The sequence below is a fragment of the Balaenoptera borealis genome (genome assembly GCF_965194805.1).
Source record: "Balaenoptera borealis genome assembly, chromosome: 3".
Taxonomy (NCBI): Eukaryota; Metazoa; Chordata; class Mammalia; order Artiodactyla; family Balaenopteridae; genus Balaenoptera; species Balaenoptera borealis.
Genome location: NC_138866.1, coordinates 174771670 through 174788245, shown reverse-complemented (window position 1 = coordinate 174788245; position 16576 = coordinate 174771670). Strand labels below are relative to the sequence as shown.

General features: G+C 38.6%; 1 protein-coding gene across 27 annotated transcripts in view; it reads right to left on the bottom strand.

The window, feature by feature from the left end:
• The window catches only part of MYO3A (myosin IIIA), a 188188-nt gene that overhangs the window by 115290 nt on the left and 56322 nt on the right, over positions 1-16576 (bottom strand). The window lies entirely within an intron of this gene.

The following is a 16576-nucleotide window of genomic DNA, read 5'->3' as shown; positions in this document are numbered from 1 at the left end:
TTCTCCATGCCTTCCAGCTACTGCCCCATTTCTCCTCCTTTTACAGCTGAGCTTCTTAAACAGTAGTTCCTATTCCTTATCTCTTCCTCAACTCACCTCTGTCCTTAACTTCTTCCAGCTGGGGCTGCCCTCCACCCCACCCTGCTGAGAGGACTCTCGTCGAGATCACAAAAGAACTTGGTGTGTCCAAATTCAGCACTACTTCGTTTTTAAAAACTTGCAGCGCTCTTTAGAAGAATTGCACATTCTCTCCTTGAAACACTGGGTTTATGTGGTTCGCAACAGACCACGTTCCCTTGCTTCTCCTCCCTGCAGGGCCACAGTCCCACAATCACCTGTTCTGTCTCCTCTCCCTATGCTAAATTCCCAAACCCTCACATTCAGTGACCTCATCTGTGTCATGGCACCAAATACATCTATAAGCAAATGACTCAACCACTGTCTCCAACATGGGCTTCTCCCGTGAAGCCCAGACTCCTATACCCCACTGCCTACTTGATAACCGTGCTTTCCTGTTTAATTGGCATATCAAACGTAACTAGCCCCAGACAGAATTCATGACCACTCTCCACTCTATCAGAATAAATATAGGGGAATTACATTTTCACCCATGGACAGGGAAAAACACCCACATTTTAGGCTGGGCTGCCCAGGTAATGTGTGTGTGTGTGTGTGTGTGTGTGTATTTGTATTTTATATATTTATATATTAAATATATACTCATGTGTATTTAATAGATATATATTATTTTTTGAGGGGACCTTGTGGTACAGTCAGATCTATATAAGAATCAACCATGAAGTCATAGTATTCTATTTCAATTTCTATTCCCAAGACTGGAATTGCCATAGGTAGCTATTTATTTATTTCCCTTTCTTTCCTTCTTTTTGATAAAACACTGGGGATTGTGATGTCAGATTTTTCACTTAAAAAAAAAAACCCAGCTGTATTTAAATAAATGCGTAAACATCTAACTTCAAAGTGAACCATAATCCTTTTTTTTTTTTTTTTTTGGCAGACATTACAAAACTAAACGGGGAAGCAAACAAGATTCGGGCAGCTGAACAGCCAGAGATAAACCTTTACATGCCTGGCAGTAAGGAATGAGGGGCATGTCATTTTGAATTCTACTCAAAGGCTGAAATATTCTGCTCTAAACCTTGACTACTATCTTTAAAAAATATTTCTCTCCTTTTCCCCAACAAAGAGATGGTTAAAAGATTTAGCTACTTTAAAGCAAAATTTGTCCAGGAAGTTACTCTCAATATACTTATTACTAAGGCCTTTGACATGAGAGCGAAAATGTATTTAGAGGACTAACAATGTGAAGGCACTCGGAGAAAACAGTCGCTCTGCCCTCTACTCAATCTGTGCCTCTCACTTTACTGCAAAAAAATTAGTATCATCTTTATTCAGTGTCCTGCCTCCTGTGAGGCACTGCAGAATTCAACAGTAAACTTAACCCTATAAAAACATGTCTTTTCTTTACAGTAGTAATACCCAAAACGGATGCAGTCAAATCCTAGGCTATTGCTAATCTGAAAGAAAAGAGAGAAGGAATACTGCAGTATTTCTTGCAACCTTTAAATGTAGGTAAAGGCTCTTGATAATCCCTTAGGTTTTAATTTTTTTCTCTCTAGAATAAATTTTTTTTAAAGACTAATGCCTTTAAGAGAAAGGCCAAAGGGTATACATCCAGAATTTTTCAGGAAACTTTGTTCTTTTTAGAAAAATGTTATATTTTGCTCTATTTAAGTGCATATTACTTGTTGTATTCTCAGCATTTTATCCCATGAAATCAAATGTGATCACTTTAGGAGCCTCTTTAAATATGATAATTATAAAATTATAAGAAACATATGTACAAATACAATATTTTAAGAACAAGTAAGGATTTGAGTCAGTTTAAAATAGCTAAAAATGGGTAATGCCATAATTCAAGTAATTAATGATTTCTAGAACATCACTGGAAACATTACAGGAATTTGCAAATCTGATATAAGCTTTCAGAATTTGTAAAGTGGTCCTAACATCTGATAAAATTTAGATTTCTCTCTAAGGAATCAGCATATTTCAATATTAAATACTAATGAAGAACAATCTTCCATTGAAAGATGTTGAAAAGACTAAAGAAATGACTAATAAATTAACTCACATGAACTTTAGAGAAGCATCACAGGATTTCATCCTCATACAGATTTGCTGAAAGCATTTTTATGTGAAAGTCCTCAGGAGGACAAAATTTTTCAAACTAAATTAGGACCTAGATAATAAACAATGAACCAGAGACAGCCTTCTATCCAATTCTTTATTTGTGCTGACATCCCATGTACATAGCTAGTATCACAGATGGGAATCTATTTTGGGTTATAAAACAAATGTATTCAGAATCTTCCCAGGCTCCTGATCCACAATCCACAGGGTGCAACTCTAGGGCATCACTCATGTTGTGCCTCCATGCTTGGGGGTGAAAGGATTCACGTGGAACATGAAACGAACAGTGTCTCCTGGAGTTGTACAGTGCGGCCTGTTGCACTCCACTTACGGCTACAGTAGGGGTCATTAACACTAGCAATCAAATTTTTCTTGCTCACTGACTGCACATGCTAATGTAGGACTCCTGTGGCCTAGAAAGTCCCCATCACTATGTCTCACAAGTGTTCGTGGACAAGTCTGCTTCAGCCAGACACCACGGTGACTCAGCTCTTGTTCAGCTGGATATCAGTGGTTGACACCTGTTGGTCACTTTGGGAACCCTTGCTGCCCCCTCAGCACATGGAGGCCTTGCCGGCCAGGCTGGGCTTGCTCAGTGTTCCTCAGCAAGCCTAGGCTCAAAAACGTCACAGCATTCCTTCTGCTACCTTCTACTGACCAAGGAAGTCACAAAAAATGGCGGGTTCAAGGGCAGGCAACACAGACTCCAGCTCTTCATGCAAGAATTGTCAAAAAGTTGTGACTGTCTCTAATCCGTCATACCCTGTCCTACTTTACTAAGAAAGTGGCTGAGAGTTACTGCAAGTTAAAGATCACAGGGTAAAGTAGTTGTTCCCTTCCCTTAAGACTCACAAAACGACAAAAAGAATGGAAAGTTGACAGAAGTCTCCTTTATGAGAAACAGAAATGGCCACAGTCCCAAACCACAATCTATAAAGCACAACTGTCAAATACCGTGAAATTTGTGTTGAAATGAGAGCGGAAGCCGAGAACCAACACATAATTATTTACACTTCAGTCAGTAACTACAGACACTTAAAAAAAAAAGTGCACAGCCCTGAGAAGCCTATCCGATGAGCCCTTGCCTGGAGCTATCAGTTCTGGGGGCATGGGTGGGCCATGCCGGAAGTGGGAAAGGGTCCTGATGAGACCCAGGTCAACATGCAAAAGAGCAACGGGGTGGAGAAGACCATGGGACAGTGACCTATCACATACTTGTCCAGCAGAGGGGTGGCCAGTGGCCAGGGGTAGGCAGGATGAAGGTAAGAGAAGAGACAGTTGCTTCATTATGATAGAGAATGAGAGTCATGAATGGGTTTGTGCTGTGAGCCACAGAGAATACAATGTGAATGGTGCTACTTGGGCTCGTACCACCTAGTGGCCCTGTACACTGACTTCTTCAGGGTTCAAAACTGAGGGGAGATGTGCAAGAGGATGTTCAAGAGAATCAACCTAATTCAGCTTAAGCCTTCCCAAATCATTCTTCCATCACTCCCACTTTTTGTTTTGCTAGAACAAGAGCTGTTCCCAGTCCCACCTGAGAAGAGATTCACCACCACATACTTGTAGTTTAAAAAAAGGAGGAGGCAATAGCAAATTAGATGATACAGAAGAATGGATAAGCAATTAGTGGAAATCATCCAATCAGAACAACAAAACCAGACAAAGATGCCACACACACACAAAAAATTACAGGCCAATATCCCTGATGAACATAGATGCAAAAAACCTCCACAAAATATTAGCAAACCAAATTCAACAATGCATTAAAAGGATCATACAACATGATCAAGTGGGATTCATTCCAGGGATGCAAGGATGGTTTAAAATTCCTAAATTAATCAATGTGATACACCACATTAACAGAACAAAAGATAAAATCTTATGACCATCTCAACAGATGCAGAAAAGTATTTGACAACATTCAACATCCATTTATGATTAAAAACTCTCAACAAAGAAAAACTTCTTTCCTCTCAACCAAAGCAGGTATAGAGGAAACATACCTCAACATCTTAAAGACCATATTTGACAAACCCACATCTAACATCATACTCAATGATAAAAAGCTGATCAAGATCAAGACAAGGATGCCCACTCTCACCACTTTTATTCAACATGGTATTGGAAGTTCTAGCCACAGCAATTAGACAAGAAAAAGAAATAAGAGGTATCCAAATTGGAAAGGAAAAAAAAAAAAAAGGAGGAGGAAGAGTTAAGGATTATAAGCAACAGACAGATGAAGAGCGTACACCATGAGAAAGAATCACGGGAAAAGTCCAGACGAAAAGGTCCCCATCCCTCAAAGACATTTCTTACGTGATGTCTCATTAAAAGAGAAAAATCTTCAGGAGAGGGCACAAAGCTTTAATGAAGAGATAAGAATGCAACAGATAAAAACTGAGTCAGTTGAATTCAGAAAAGAAATGGAGGAAAGTCAGGACAGAAAAGCAACAAGACGCAGAATATACATGACTGAGGTCACAGATGTGGTAAGTGTATGGTCTGAGCACACAAAACTAAAGAAAAGAACAAAGACCCCATTTGCTCTCCTGAGCCAGTGGTAGTCAGCTGCCGCACACCACAGGGTACAGGCAAAATTGATACGGAAGGACTGACCCGAAGACACAGCCGGGTGAAACTACTGAAAGCCTAATGGACACCCTGCAGAAGCAGCCAGTCATGAGCACAGGGAGAAATCTCATCGCCCTGGTTCTTTCAGCAGCAATACACTCTGCCAAAGAGATGGTAGAACAATGCATGTAATACTTAGAGGAAAAGAAACACTAGCCTAAGTATGTTTTACCTAACTAAACTAGGCTTCAATCTCAACAGGCAAGAAGCTAGGGGTTGAGGCTTTCTGGAAATAACCATGAGATGATGCAATTTATCTATCCAAGAGAATAACAAAAGAACTCAGGAAAGGAGAGGGTATAGTAAAAAAAAAAAAAAAAGATCTGTGAGCAACTGCCTCTTCCTGTTTATTTGAATTCCTTTATTTATTGCTACTTAGGAACAAATATGCTCATAACAGTCTTCTCTCCAGGGAGTGCTGATTCAATCATCTATTCCTTATAAAATTCTTGGAGATCATGTTTAAAAGCTATTTAGCTCTTATTTAGGAGCTTATCCAGAAGGGGAAGTGGTGAATAAAGGCATAAGGAAATATCTCAGGTAAGGAAGGAGAAGTGATCATTTCTTTTCTAAATTTCCTGGTCCTAGACGGGTCCTTACTACATTCCCAGAGTTTCATCAGTCTCTTTCTGAGTTATCGATCTTAGACAGACACTGCCACTAGCTCATGCCTTGATGAGACCTTTTCTCCTGGATTTCACATGGACAACTGCTTCACCCCCTTATTTTGGCCAAATTAAGATTAGAATTTTCCAAAATAAAATGTACTTAGAATAGAAGCATGCATACACATGTGCCCACCAGCGCACACACACAGACACACACACACACCAATTAAAACATCCCACAAAAACATACAAATAAGTATATATGTCAACAGGTTCCTCATTTCAAAATATCCAAACAATAGCCACTAACTGCTTTGATAATTAAACATGATGGGGACAGACTGACTTCCCCCATTTTCGAAAAAATAATCATAGTTTAAAGTTAGGAAGAAATACGGGAGAAAAGCAAAATGCATCCAAAATTATTCTTGGTGTATCCATAGTTTACCTTTTAGAACCAATGAAGGATGGTGCACAGCAGGACACAGGTGACTTAGGGCTACACCCTAGCGGGGCTGTCAGGGACACAGGCCAAACTGCTCAGCCTGACTTTCACTGCTCTCTGTGGTCTGGTCTCTGCGTGTCTCTCCAATCCTGCTTCTGAGTTTTCCTCCTTACAGCTTTGATTAAATGTGAGCATATCTCCTTGCTTTCATGATTTTGCTCAGGCTGGTCCTTCCAGCAATACTGTTCATCCAGTGGTAACTCTATTTTCACAGGATTAAGTCCTCTTCTCCCCTGCAGTGCAGATTAAAGGCCGCTTCCTGGATAAGCCCTCTTGTCCCTGCTAGTGGAAGTACTATCGGCTTCCTCCAAACTCTCACAGGACATAATTTTTATTCCTTTTATGGGATTGAAAATTCCTACTTTGTATAATGGTTATTTACACGCTGTTTTTAAATTAAAAAGGAAGACCTTTTCTTCAGTATCTTGGTCAAAGTAAGGAGGCAAAGAATTATCTGTGTGAAATCTAGGAGAAAAGGTCTCATCCAGGCATGAGCTGGTGGCAATGTCTGTCCAAGACAGACAACTCAGAGCACGGAGTCTGCAGCTGCTTCAGCTGTCAGACCCTTGTGTAACACCTCGTCCAGAGCTTTACACAATGGCCTCAGTTGATACAGAGACAAAGTGAATGTTGTCTCAATCCATCATTTCTATGGTAGCAAGAACTGTATCACCATTGGTAATGCGTTGAGTGGGGCTGTAAGAAATTTAGCCTTGCTATGGACTGAAAATGCAAAGTAGGAGAGAAAAGATAAGATAATCCCTAGATTTTGGTGGGCATAATGGGATGAGTGGTGGTACTACTAAAAAGAAAGGGGACAAAGAACTAACTGGGGGTGGGACAGCATTAAGCTCCATTTTGGACAGGTTGAGTTTGAAGCAAGCATCTTTGAAATAGTCATGTGGAGATGGGAATTAAAAGGAGTTATTATGAGAGCAGCCAGGATAGCTTTCGAGAAGTCCTGTGTATGAAGGAGTAAACATTCCAAAGGGTGAATAACTCTCACCATGACATAGTCACAGCCATTAGAGGAAAATTATCTTGCCCAGAAAATAGAAAGTAATATGGGGTTGTGCACTGTACCGCACTGAAAGAACCCTATTATTACTTCCTATTGATTTTTCTGCTTCCTTCTTTCATTTTTTTTTTAAATCAAAATCCCATTCTAGTGAATGTATATTACATAAAGTCCCACACCTAAATAAAGAATTGACAGCATGAACCAGGCACTTTTAGCACTGATGGTTAGACAATTTTTAAATTTTGTCTTTCATCTGTTAATCCTTTGAGATATGTCTCAAATTTGCCTTATATCCTGGTTTGAAAATCATATATGCTGGGACAAGTGGGATGATTAGAGCAGCACCACAAATACAGCCATTATTTTTGGCCCAAGAAATAACTGTTTGAGTTACTAAATTCTTATAAATATTCCTTTTTGCTTCTATAAAATTACATGTAAAACATAATTTATACGTATCAAAGATAATCACCACTAGCAATATTAAGGGTATCAAGTTATTTTGCTTTGTATATATATAAAACACGAAAAATTTTAAAAGATAACGTTAATATATAGTATAACTACCATAAAAAGAAATTTTATTTATTTATTTACGGCCATGCCACGTGGCTTGCAGGATCTTAGTTCCCTGACCAGGGATTGAACCCAGGCCCACAGCAGTGAAAGCACTGAATCCTAACCACTGGACCGCCAGGGAACTCCCCATAAAAAGGAATTTTAATTGGGAATTTATTATCATTCGAGTAGATACTGGGCTAGGTTTTTCCTTTATTTACAAGGTACGCAAATCATTACTTAAATAATATTTGTAGGTAAATGTTCAAGGTATATAAAAGAATTTTAGGATCCTGTTTGCATATTCCACATAATGGGTATTCACTGCTTCCGCAGCTAAAAACACCTTTCCTCTTCGGGGGGAAATTCCTTCTGAAATGCTTTGAGGAAGGACTTTGCCTCTCACCTGGAAACCGGAAGTGAGGGAGGACCTAGTGCTTCTCACTCCGTTTTTCACCTACAGCCGGGCCCGTGACCTCAGCCTGGGGGAGCAATGGTCCTGTAGGGAACTTAGAACATCGAGCGAGTGGCACAAAGCTCAAGATGAGTTTACAAATACTTTGAGGTGCTTGTGGCTTTCAAGAAACCAGTGCTGCTTTGCTGCAGGAAATGTTACAGGGCTGGGGGTGGGTATCAGTGGCAGCCTCTTGGCAGGTAGTTCTTAAGAAAGGATACTTGAGGCACCCTGCTTCCTTTGCTTCTAAGCCTGCCTTTCTGCCTCCCTCTCAGTTCTCTGAGCCACCCAGTATTTTTCACAAAATTGCTTTTCTTCTTAAGTTGGCATGTATTGTTTTTAGTCAAGAATGCTGAAGAGTACATTTCAATTACAAATGACTTTTACCTATTCCCATTAAATCGGATAATTGAGTATTTTTAAATCCGGATTCAAGAGTAAAACTTTTTTTTTGAAATACTTTATAATTCAAGTTTTTCACTGATCCAGCCTGCATACTAACATCACAAATTTTAACTCTTATGAAAAATGCGTTCCCACAGTTGAGGAGTTTGTCATAGGAGTGGTTGCTATATTCATATGCATCTTGATTCCTCAGAACAGGTAAGTTATTAGAGTGACTTGTTTGTTCTATTCAGGCCTTAACTTAGAATAGAGAGTTCTTGTTTTCATTCCACACTAGCTTCCAACACCACCCCCTCCCCATCATCAAGAAATTTAAAGAACTCAGTTTGTATTCAATTTATAGGAAAGTCAACTTTAAAACTGAATTGTGAACAAAAAAATATTTATCCTGCCAAGCATATGCATCGATCCAATTCCAAAGGTTAGTATCACATACCAAAAAATGTCAGCTTAGATTTAGATATATTGATTTAGTACAGTTGGGTTTTGGATCAATTTTATCGATGTTAGGAACTATGACAAATCAAATAATTTTGCATGATCTCGAAGAGCGTTATTTTTGCCTAAGGTGGTGCCAGCAGCATCCCAGACCCTCTTTTCATTTCCCTGAGTATGTCTCACACTTTGGGACTAGTATAAAAATGCTGAGAGCATTTTCCTTCCCCCTCCTATAAGGTCACAGATCTGTGGTCAAACGGTGCTGTGGGTTCATGATTCCAGCTCCACTTCCACCCCCTCCAAACATTCACTTTTGAAAGATAAAATATATTTTTAAATATTTTTAAAAAGAATTAAAATGACAAAGACATTCTCTAAAACCAGGTGAGCGTTATAGTGGACCTAATGGATGAGATACACACTGGGTAAGAGAGCAGAAACCAGAGATGACTCCAAGTCCAGGACTAGAAATAGGCAGAATAGGCCTGGAAGGGAAGGAAGCAGAACGAAAGCCCTGACCTGTGCTTGGTGGACAGAATGGAACTGAATGTGTGCCTTGCCTGGAGAGAGAAGACTGAAAAAATTCTGCACCTTCTTCCGTTTATGGAACCAGGTACCTAAGATAGCAGGACAGGGCAGAGACATGGGGTCTACTTCATACTGGCTCAGTGACTAGATCTGCAATATCCTCAAAGTCGTGATGGACAGAAAGGCTTTGAACTGGGGGCACTTGAAGCTGGATTACAGCAAAGGCAAAACCTCCAAAACAGGGGAAGAAACAAAACAAAACATCACCTATTAAACATGGGAGAGTGGGGACTGCCCTGGTGGTCCAGTGGTAAAGAAACCACCTTCCAATGCAGGGGATGTGGGTTCAATCCCTGATTGGGGAACTAAGATCCCACAGCCGTGGGGCAACTAAGCCCATGTGTCACAACTACTGAGCTCACGAGCCTCAATGAGAGAGCCCGTGTGCCGCAAACTACAGAGCCCCCGCGCTCTGGAACCTGCACACCACAACTACAGAGTCCACGTGCCCTGGAGCCTGTGCGCCACAACTAGAGAGAGAAAACCTGCATGCCACTACGAGAGAGAAGCCCATGCGCTGCAACAAAAGATCCCACACACCTCAACGAAGACACCGCGTGCCACAACTAAGACTTGATGCAGCCAAAAAAATACAGAAATATTTAAAAATAAATAAAATATTTTAAAAAATAAAATAAAGATGGCAGAGCAAACTAAAATTCTAAACCACAGAAGGAAACCACATATTGAGGAAACAAATGAACTCATTCATCAGGACATTTCAATCTTGTTAAAATGCAAATCCAGAAATGACTGCTAAGTAGTGTAAGATCAAGAGAAAAAGGAAAGAATGACATTCACAAAGAAGACAAAGAAATTAGCCAGATATGAATGGCCAGATATAAAAGTCAGATATGATGAAAGAATAAATGCCTAAAAAAATAAAACAGTGAGAAATTCTAGAAATGAAAAACACAGAAATATTGACATGAAAAATCAGTATGTAAGGATAGCTCTAACTAGGCCTAGTCTAAGAGAGAATTAGTGAACTGGAAAACAATTTTGAAGAAGTTATCTAAAATGCAGCAGAGACTGATAAACCGATGATGAACATGAAAGAGAAATTATAAGACATTTAAGGTAAATTAGGACATTCCAGTATTTATCTCTTAGGAGCAGAAAATAAAAAGAATGAGAGAGGATCAATATTTAAAGGAATAATGACTGAAAATTTTCCATAATTGAGTAAGACTTGAGTTCTCATATTGAAAGCATATTCTGAATTCTTAACTGGATAAAGAAGAATATACTTTGTGACTCAAACAGAAGTATTGAGCTTAGGCTAACACAGTGTCCAATATATAGTAGTTTTCAATAATTTTTTTTAATCACTAGAACTTAGAGCACCAGGCTTTTAATCTAAATACTGTGTAGTTCAACCATTCTTATAATGCTTGAATGTTGGGAGGCAATTCTCCATGAGTCTCTCACATTTCTTCATGTCTTGTATTAGCTTTTGTTCTAGACTATATTTGCCATGTTTGCTATACAAACATATATACAAAGATAGTGTCTCCCTCCAGGACACATGGAAGTTTTGTTTCCTGTCCGGAATAGTAACGATAAAGTCTGCTCCAGGGCAAAGTTTAGGCATATTTGTTAGCCACCCCTTTAAAAGATTAGAGTTTCTCAAGCTCAGGGTTCCCAAACTGTGAGGCAAACCCACTGTGTATACACCATCTACCAAGGCCATTCCACATCACCCCTAGGACTTAAGGGGCAAGGACAACCAACATGAATGTAAAATTCATGCTGTGGGCTTAACTGTGCATAATAAAAGCCTCTGTCTCTGATCAAGGGTCTCTTCTGCCAGCATTCATGAAATCGGCAGGTCAACTTATTAGCTTGCAAGTAGGATAAAATCTCAGATCCTTCACAGTTCTTGACATTGGACACCCTATACAATATTGGTACACCTCAATCTCTGTTTTTTTTACTTGTTTGTTTGCTTGCTGTTTATCCATTTGCTTTGGGAAGGATGGGATTGTAGCAGACTGTGGAGCTATACCCACATAAAGATACAAAGATGGGCATTATGAACCCACAAGCAACCACCTCCTCACTAGAAACTACATGCCCAGTTCCTTCTTTCTGGCACTCTATTGTACTCACAACTTAAATTTTTCCTCACTGAAGGTCTCTCCAGCAAGGCTGTAAACTCACTTAGGCAAGGACTCAAAATTGGCCACAATCATTGGCCATTCATGGGAATAAAGCTTTGTCATTGGGATTAGGATTTGAATCCCTGCTAAGTCATTCATTACCTGTGCTGCTTTGTACAAGTTAATTAGCCTCTGCAAACCTCAGTTCTTCTTGCTGTGAAAATGGGGGATCATAAAACATTTCCCTCAGGGTTGTTGTAAAATCACATGATATAAAGTCTTAATACAATGTCCTGCGCATAGTAGGCATTAAAGAAATAGGAATTAAATATATTAAACCACAACAGGAATTCAAATATAACTGCTTTTTAGGTCATGCCCTATTTTCTACCCACTTCTCCCAGCTCCCTAAACAGTGATATGCTCCTGACATGCAATTAATAGGATTCTCATGAATAAACTTAAATTACAAAAGACTATTCTTCGACTTAACAATACGATCTATAGGAATTTATCTTACGGAAGTAGTAAGAAATTTGTATACAACTCTATTCATTACAGTGTTACTTATTAGAATTAAAAATAATTAATAACAACCTAAATGCCCAATAATAGGGGGTTATTTAAATCAATCATTGAATAGTCATGCAAGAAAATGTTGTACAGCAATTTAAAACTTTGTGGTACAGATTGGGAGAAAATATTTGTAAGCAATGTGACCAACAAGGGATTAATCTCCAAAATATACAAACAGCTCATGCAGCTCAATATCAAAAAAACAAACAACCCAATCAAAAAATGGGCAGAAAATCTAAATAGACATTTCTCCAAAGAAGACATACAGATGACCAAGAGGCACATGAAAAAGATGCTCAACACTGCTAATTATTAGAGAAATGCAAATTAAAACTCCAATGAGATATCACCTCACACCAGTCAGAATGACCATCATCAAAAAGTCTACAAAAAATAAAAGCTGGAAAGGGTGTGGAGAAAAGGGAACCCTCCTACACTGTTGGTGGGAATGTAAATTGGTACAGCTACTATGGAGAACAGCATGGAGGTTCTCTAAAAAACTAAATATAGAACTACCATATGATCCAGCAATCCCACTCCTGGGCATATATCCAGAGAAAAACATGGTTTGAAAGAATACATGCAACCCAATGTTCACTGCAGCACTGTTTACAACAGCCAAGACATGGAAGCAACCTAAATGTCCATCAACAGATGAATGGATAAAGAAGATGTGGTACATATATACAACGTAATATTACTCAGCCATTAAAAATAATGAAATAATGCCATTTGCAGCAACATGGATGGACCTGGAGATTATCATACTAAGTGAAGTAAGTCAGACAGAGAAAGACAACTATCATATGATACCTCTTATATGCATAATCTAAAAAAAATGATACAAATGAACTTATTTACAAAACAGAAACGGACGCACAGACCTAGAGAATGAACTTATGGTTACCAGGGCAGAAGGGTGGGAAGGAGGGATAGATTGGGAGTTTAGAATTGACATGTACACACTGTTATATTTAAAACAGATAACAAGGACCTACTGTATAGCACAAGGAACTCTGCTCAATATTCTGTAATAACCTAAATGGGAAAAGAACTTGAAAAAGAATAGATACATGTATATGTATAACTGAATCACCTTACTGTACACCTGAAACTAAAACAACATTGTTAATCAACTATACTCCAATAAAAAATAAAAATTTTTTAAAATTTGTGGTAGAAGGATATTTAAAGGCATGGGTATTCGCTAGTCAGTGAAAGAAAGCAGGCTCCAGGACACATATATTCCAATTAGGTTTTTAAATGTATTTCCATCCATAAGATACTAGAAGGTTATAGATTAAAATGTTATAATTGATTGATTTTATGTTGTACACGTCTGTGTAGCTTCTAAATTTCCTAAAATAAACATATATACTATCTGTAAGTAAACATATTCAACATTATAAAAACTATACATAATAGATCATTAAAAATCAAAATAGGAAGTATAAATAAAATATTAAAACTGATTTTTGAATATAATTCAACCAGGGAAAATGATACCAAAAAATAATAGTGTAAAAAACTATTTCAAGTGTTACATTCAATTTTAAATCTCAAATCTAAGATATCTTACTTCACAGAAGAGGAGACAAGTACAAGAAAATACAAGCCAATACTAATCATCTACTGGAGTTTACATTCTTTGTTCTGATGAGGCTGTTTAAAAAATGCTGCCAGCTCTCTCCCTCCATGAACAAGGAAGTGGGTACCAGACACCACATCTGCTAGTGCCTTGATCTTGGACTTCCCAGTCACCAGAACTAAACAAGTCCAGACCAGAGGGCAGACAGCAGAAGCAAGAAGAACTACAATCCTGCAGCCTGTGTAAGGAAAACCACATTCACAGAAAGACAGACAAGATGAAAAGGCAGGGGGCTATGTACCAGATGAAGGAACAAGATAAAACTCCAGAAAAACAACTAAATGAAGTGGAGATAGGCAACCTTCCAGAAAAAGAATTCAGAATAATGATAGTGAAGATGATCTAGGACCTCGGAAAAAGAATGGAGGCAAAGATCGAGAAGATGCAAGAAATGATTAATGAAGATCTAGAAGAATTAAAGAACAAACAAACAGAGATGAACAACACAATAACTGAAATGAAAAATACACTAGAAGGAATCAATAGCGGAATAACTGAGGCAGAAGAATGGATAAGTGACTTGGAAGACAGAATGGTGGAATTCACTGCTGCAGAAGAGAATAAAGAAAAAAGAATGAAAAGAAATGAAGACAGCCTAAGAGAGCTCTGGGACAACATTAAATGCAACAACATTCACATTATAGGGGTCTCAGAAGGAGAAGGGAGAGAGAAAGGACTCGAGAAAATATTCGAAGAGATTATAGTCAAAAAATTCCCTAACATGGGAAAGGAAATAGCCACCCAAGTCCAGGAAGTGCAGAGAGTCCCAGGCAGGATAAACCCAAGGAGAAACACACCGAGACACATAGTAATCAAACTGACAAAAATTAAAGACAAAGAAAAATGATTGAAAGCAACAAGGGAAAAACGACAAATAACATACAAGGGAACTCCCATAAAGTTAACAGCTGATTTCTCAGCAGAAACTCTACAAGTCAGAAGGGAGTGGCATGACATATTTAAAGTGATGAAAGAGAAGAACCTACAATGAAGATTACTCTACCTGGCAAGGATCTCATTCAGATTCGATGGAGAAATCAAAAGCTTTACAGACAAGCAAAAGCTAAGAGAATTCAGCACCACCAAACCAGCTCTACAACAAATGCTAAGGGAACTTCTCTAAATGGGAAACACAAGAGAAGAAAAGGACCTACATAAACAAACCCAAAACAATTAAGAAAATGGTAATATGAACATACATATCGATAATTACCTTAAACATGAATGGATTAAATGCTCCAACCAAAAGACACAGGCTTGCTGAATGGATACAAAAACAAGACCCATATATATGCTGTCTACAAGAGACCTACCTCAGACCTAGGGACACATTCAGACTAAAAGTGAGGGGATGGAAGAAGATATTCCATGCAAATGGAAATCAAAAGAAAGCTGGAGTAGCAATACTCATATCAGATAAAATAGATTTTAAAATAAAGAATGTTACAAAAGACAAGGAAGGACACTACATAATGATCAAGGGATCAATCCAAGAAGAAGATATAACAATTATAAATATATATGCAGCCAACATAGGAGCACCTCAACACATAAGGCAACTGCTAACAGCTATAAAAGAGGCAATCGGGGGTACTTCCTTGGTGGTGCAGTGCTTAAGAATCCGCCTCCCAATGCAGAGGACACGGGTTCAAGCCCTGGTCCGGGAAGATCCCACATGCCACGGAGCAACTACGCCAGTGCGCCACAACTGCTGAGCCTGCGCTCTAGAGCGCGTGAGCCACAACTACTGAGCCCACGTGCCACAACTACTGAAGCCCTCACGCCTAGAGCCCGTGCTCCACAACAAGAGAAGCCACTGCAATGAGGAGCCCGCACACCTCAATGAAGAGTAGCCCCTGCTCCCCGGAACTAGAGAAAGCCTGTGCGCAGCAACGAAGACCCAACACAGCCAAAAATAAATAAATAAAATAAGTAAATTTTTTTTTTAAAAAAAGAGGCAATCGACAGTAACACAATAATAGTGGGGGACCTTAACACCTCACTTACACCAATGGACAGATCAACCAAACAGAAAATTAAAAAGGAAACACAAGCTTTAAATGACACAATAGACCAGATAGATTTAATTGATATTTGTAGGACATTCCACCCAAAAACAGAAGATTACGCTTTCTTCTCAACTGCACACAGAACATTCTCCAGCATAGATCACAACGTGGGTCACAAATCAAGCCTCAGTAAATTTAAGAAAATTGAAATCATATCAAGCATCTCTTCTGACCACAATGCTATGAGATTAAGAATCAATTACAGGGAAAAAACGTAAAAAACACAAACACATGGAGGCTAAACAATACGTTACTAAATAACCAAGAGATCACTGAAGAAATCAAAGAGGAAATCAAAAAATACCTAGAGACAAATGACAATGAAAACACGATGATCCAAAACCTATGGGATGCAGCAAAAGCAGTTCTAAGAGGGAAGTTTATAGCTATACAAGCCTACCTCAAGAAACAAGAAAAATCTCAAATAAACAATCTAACCTTACACCTAAAGGAACTAGAGAAAGAAGAACAAACAAAACCCAAAGTTAGCAGAAGGAAAGAAATCATAAAGATCAGAGCAGAAATAAATGAAATAGAAACAAAGAAAACAATAGCAAAGATCAAAAAAACTAAAACCTGGTTCTTTGAGAAGATAAACAAAATTGATAAACTATTAGCCAGACTGATCAAGCAAAAAAGGGAGAGGTCTCAAATCAATAAAATTAGAAATGAAAAAGGAGAAATTACAACAGACACCGCAGAAATACAAAGCATCCTAAGAGACTACTACAAGCAACTCTATGCCAATAAAATGGA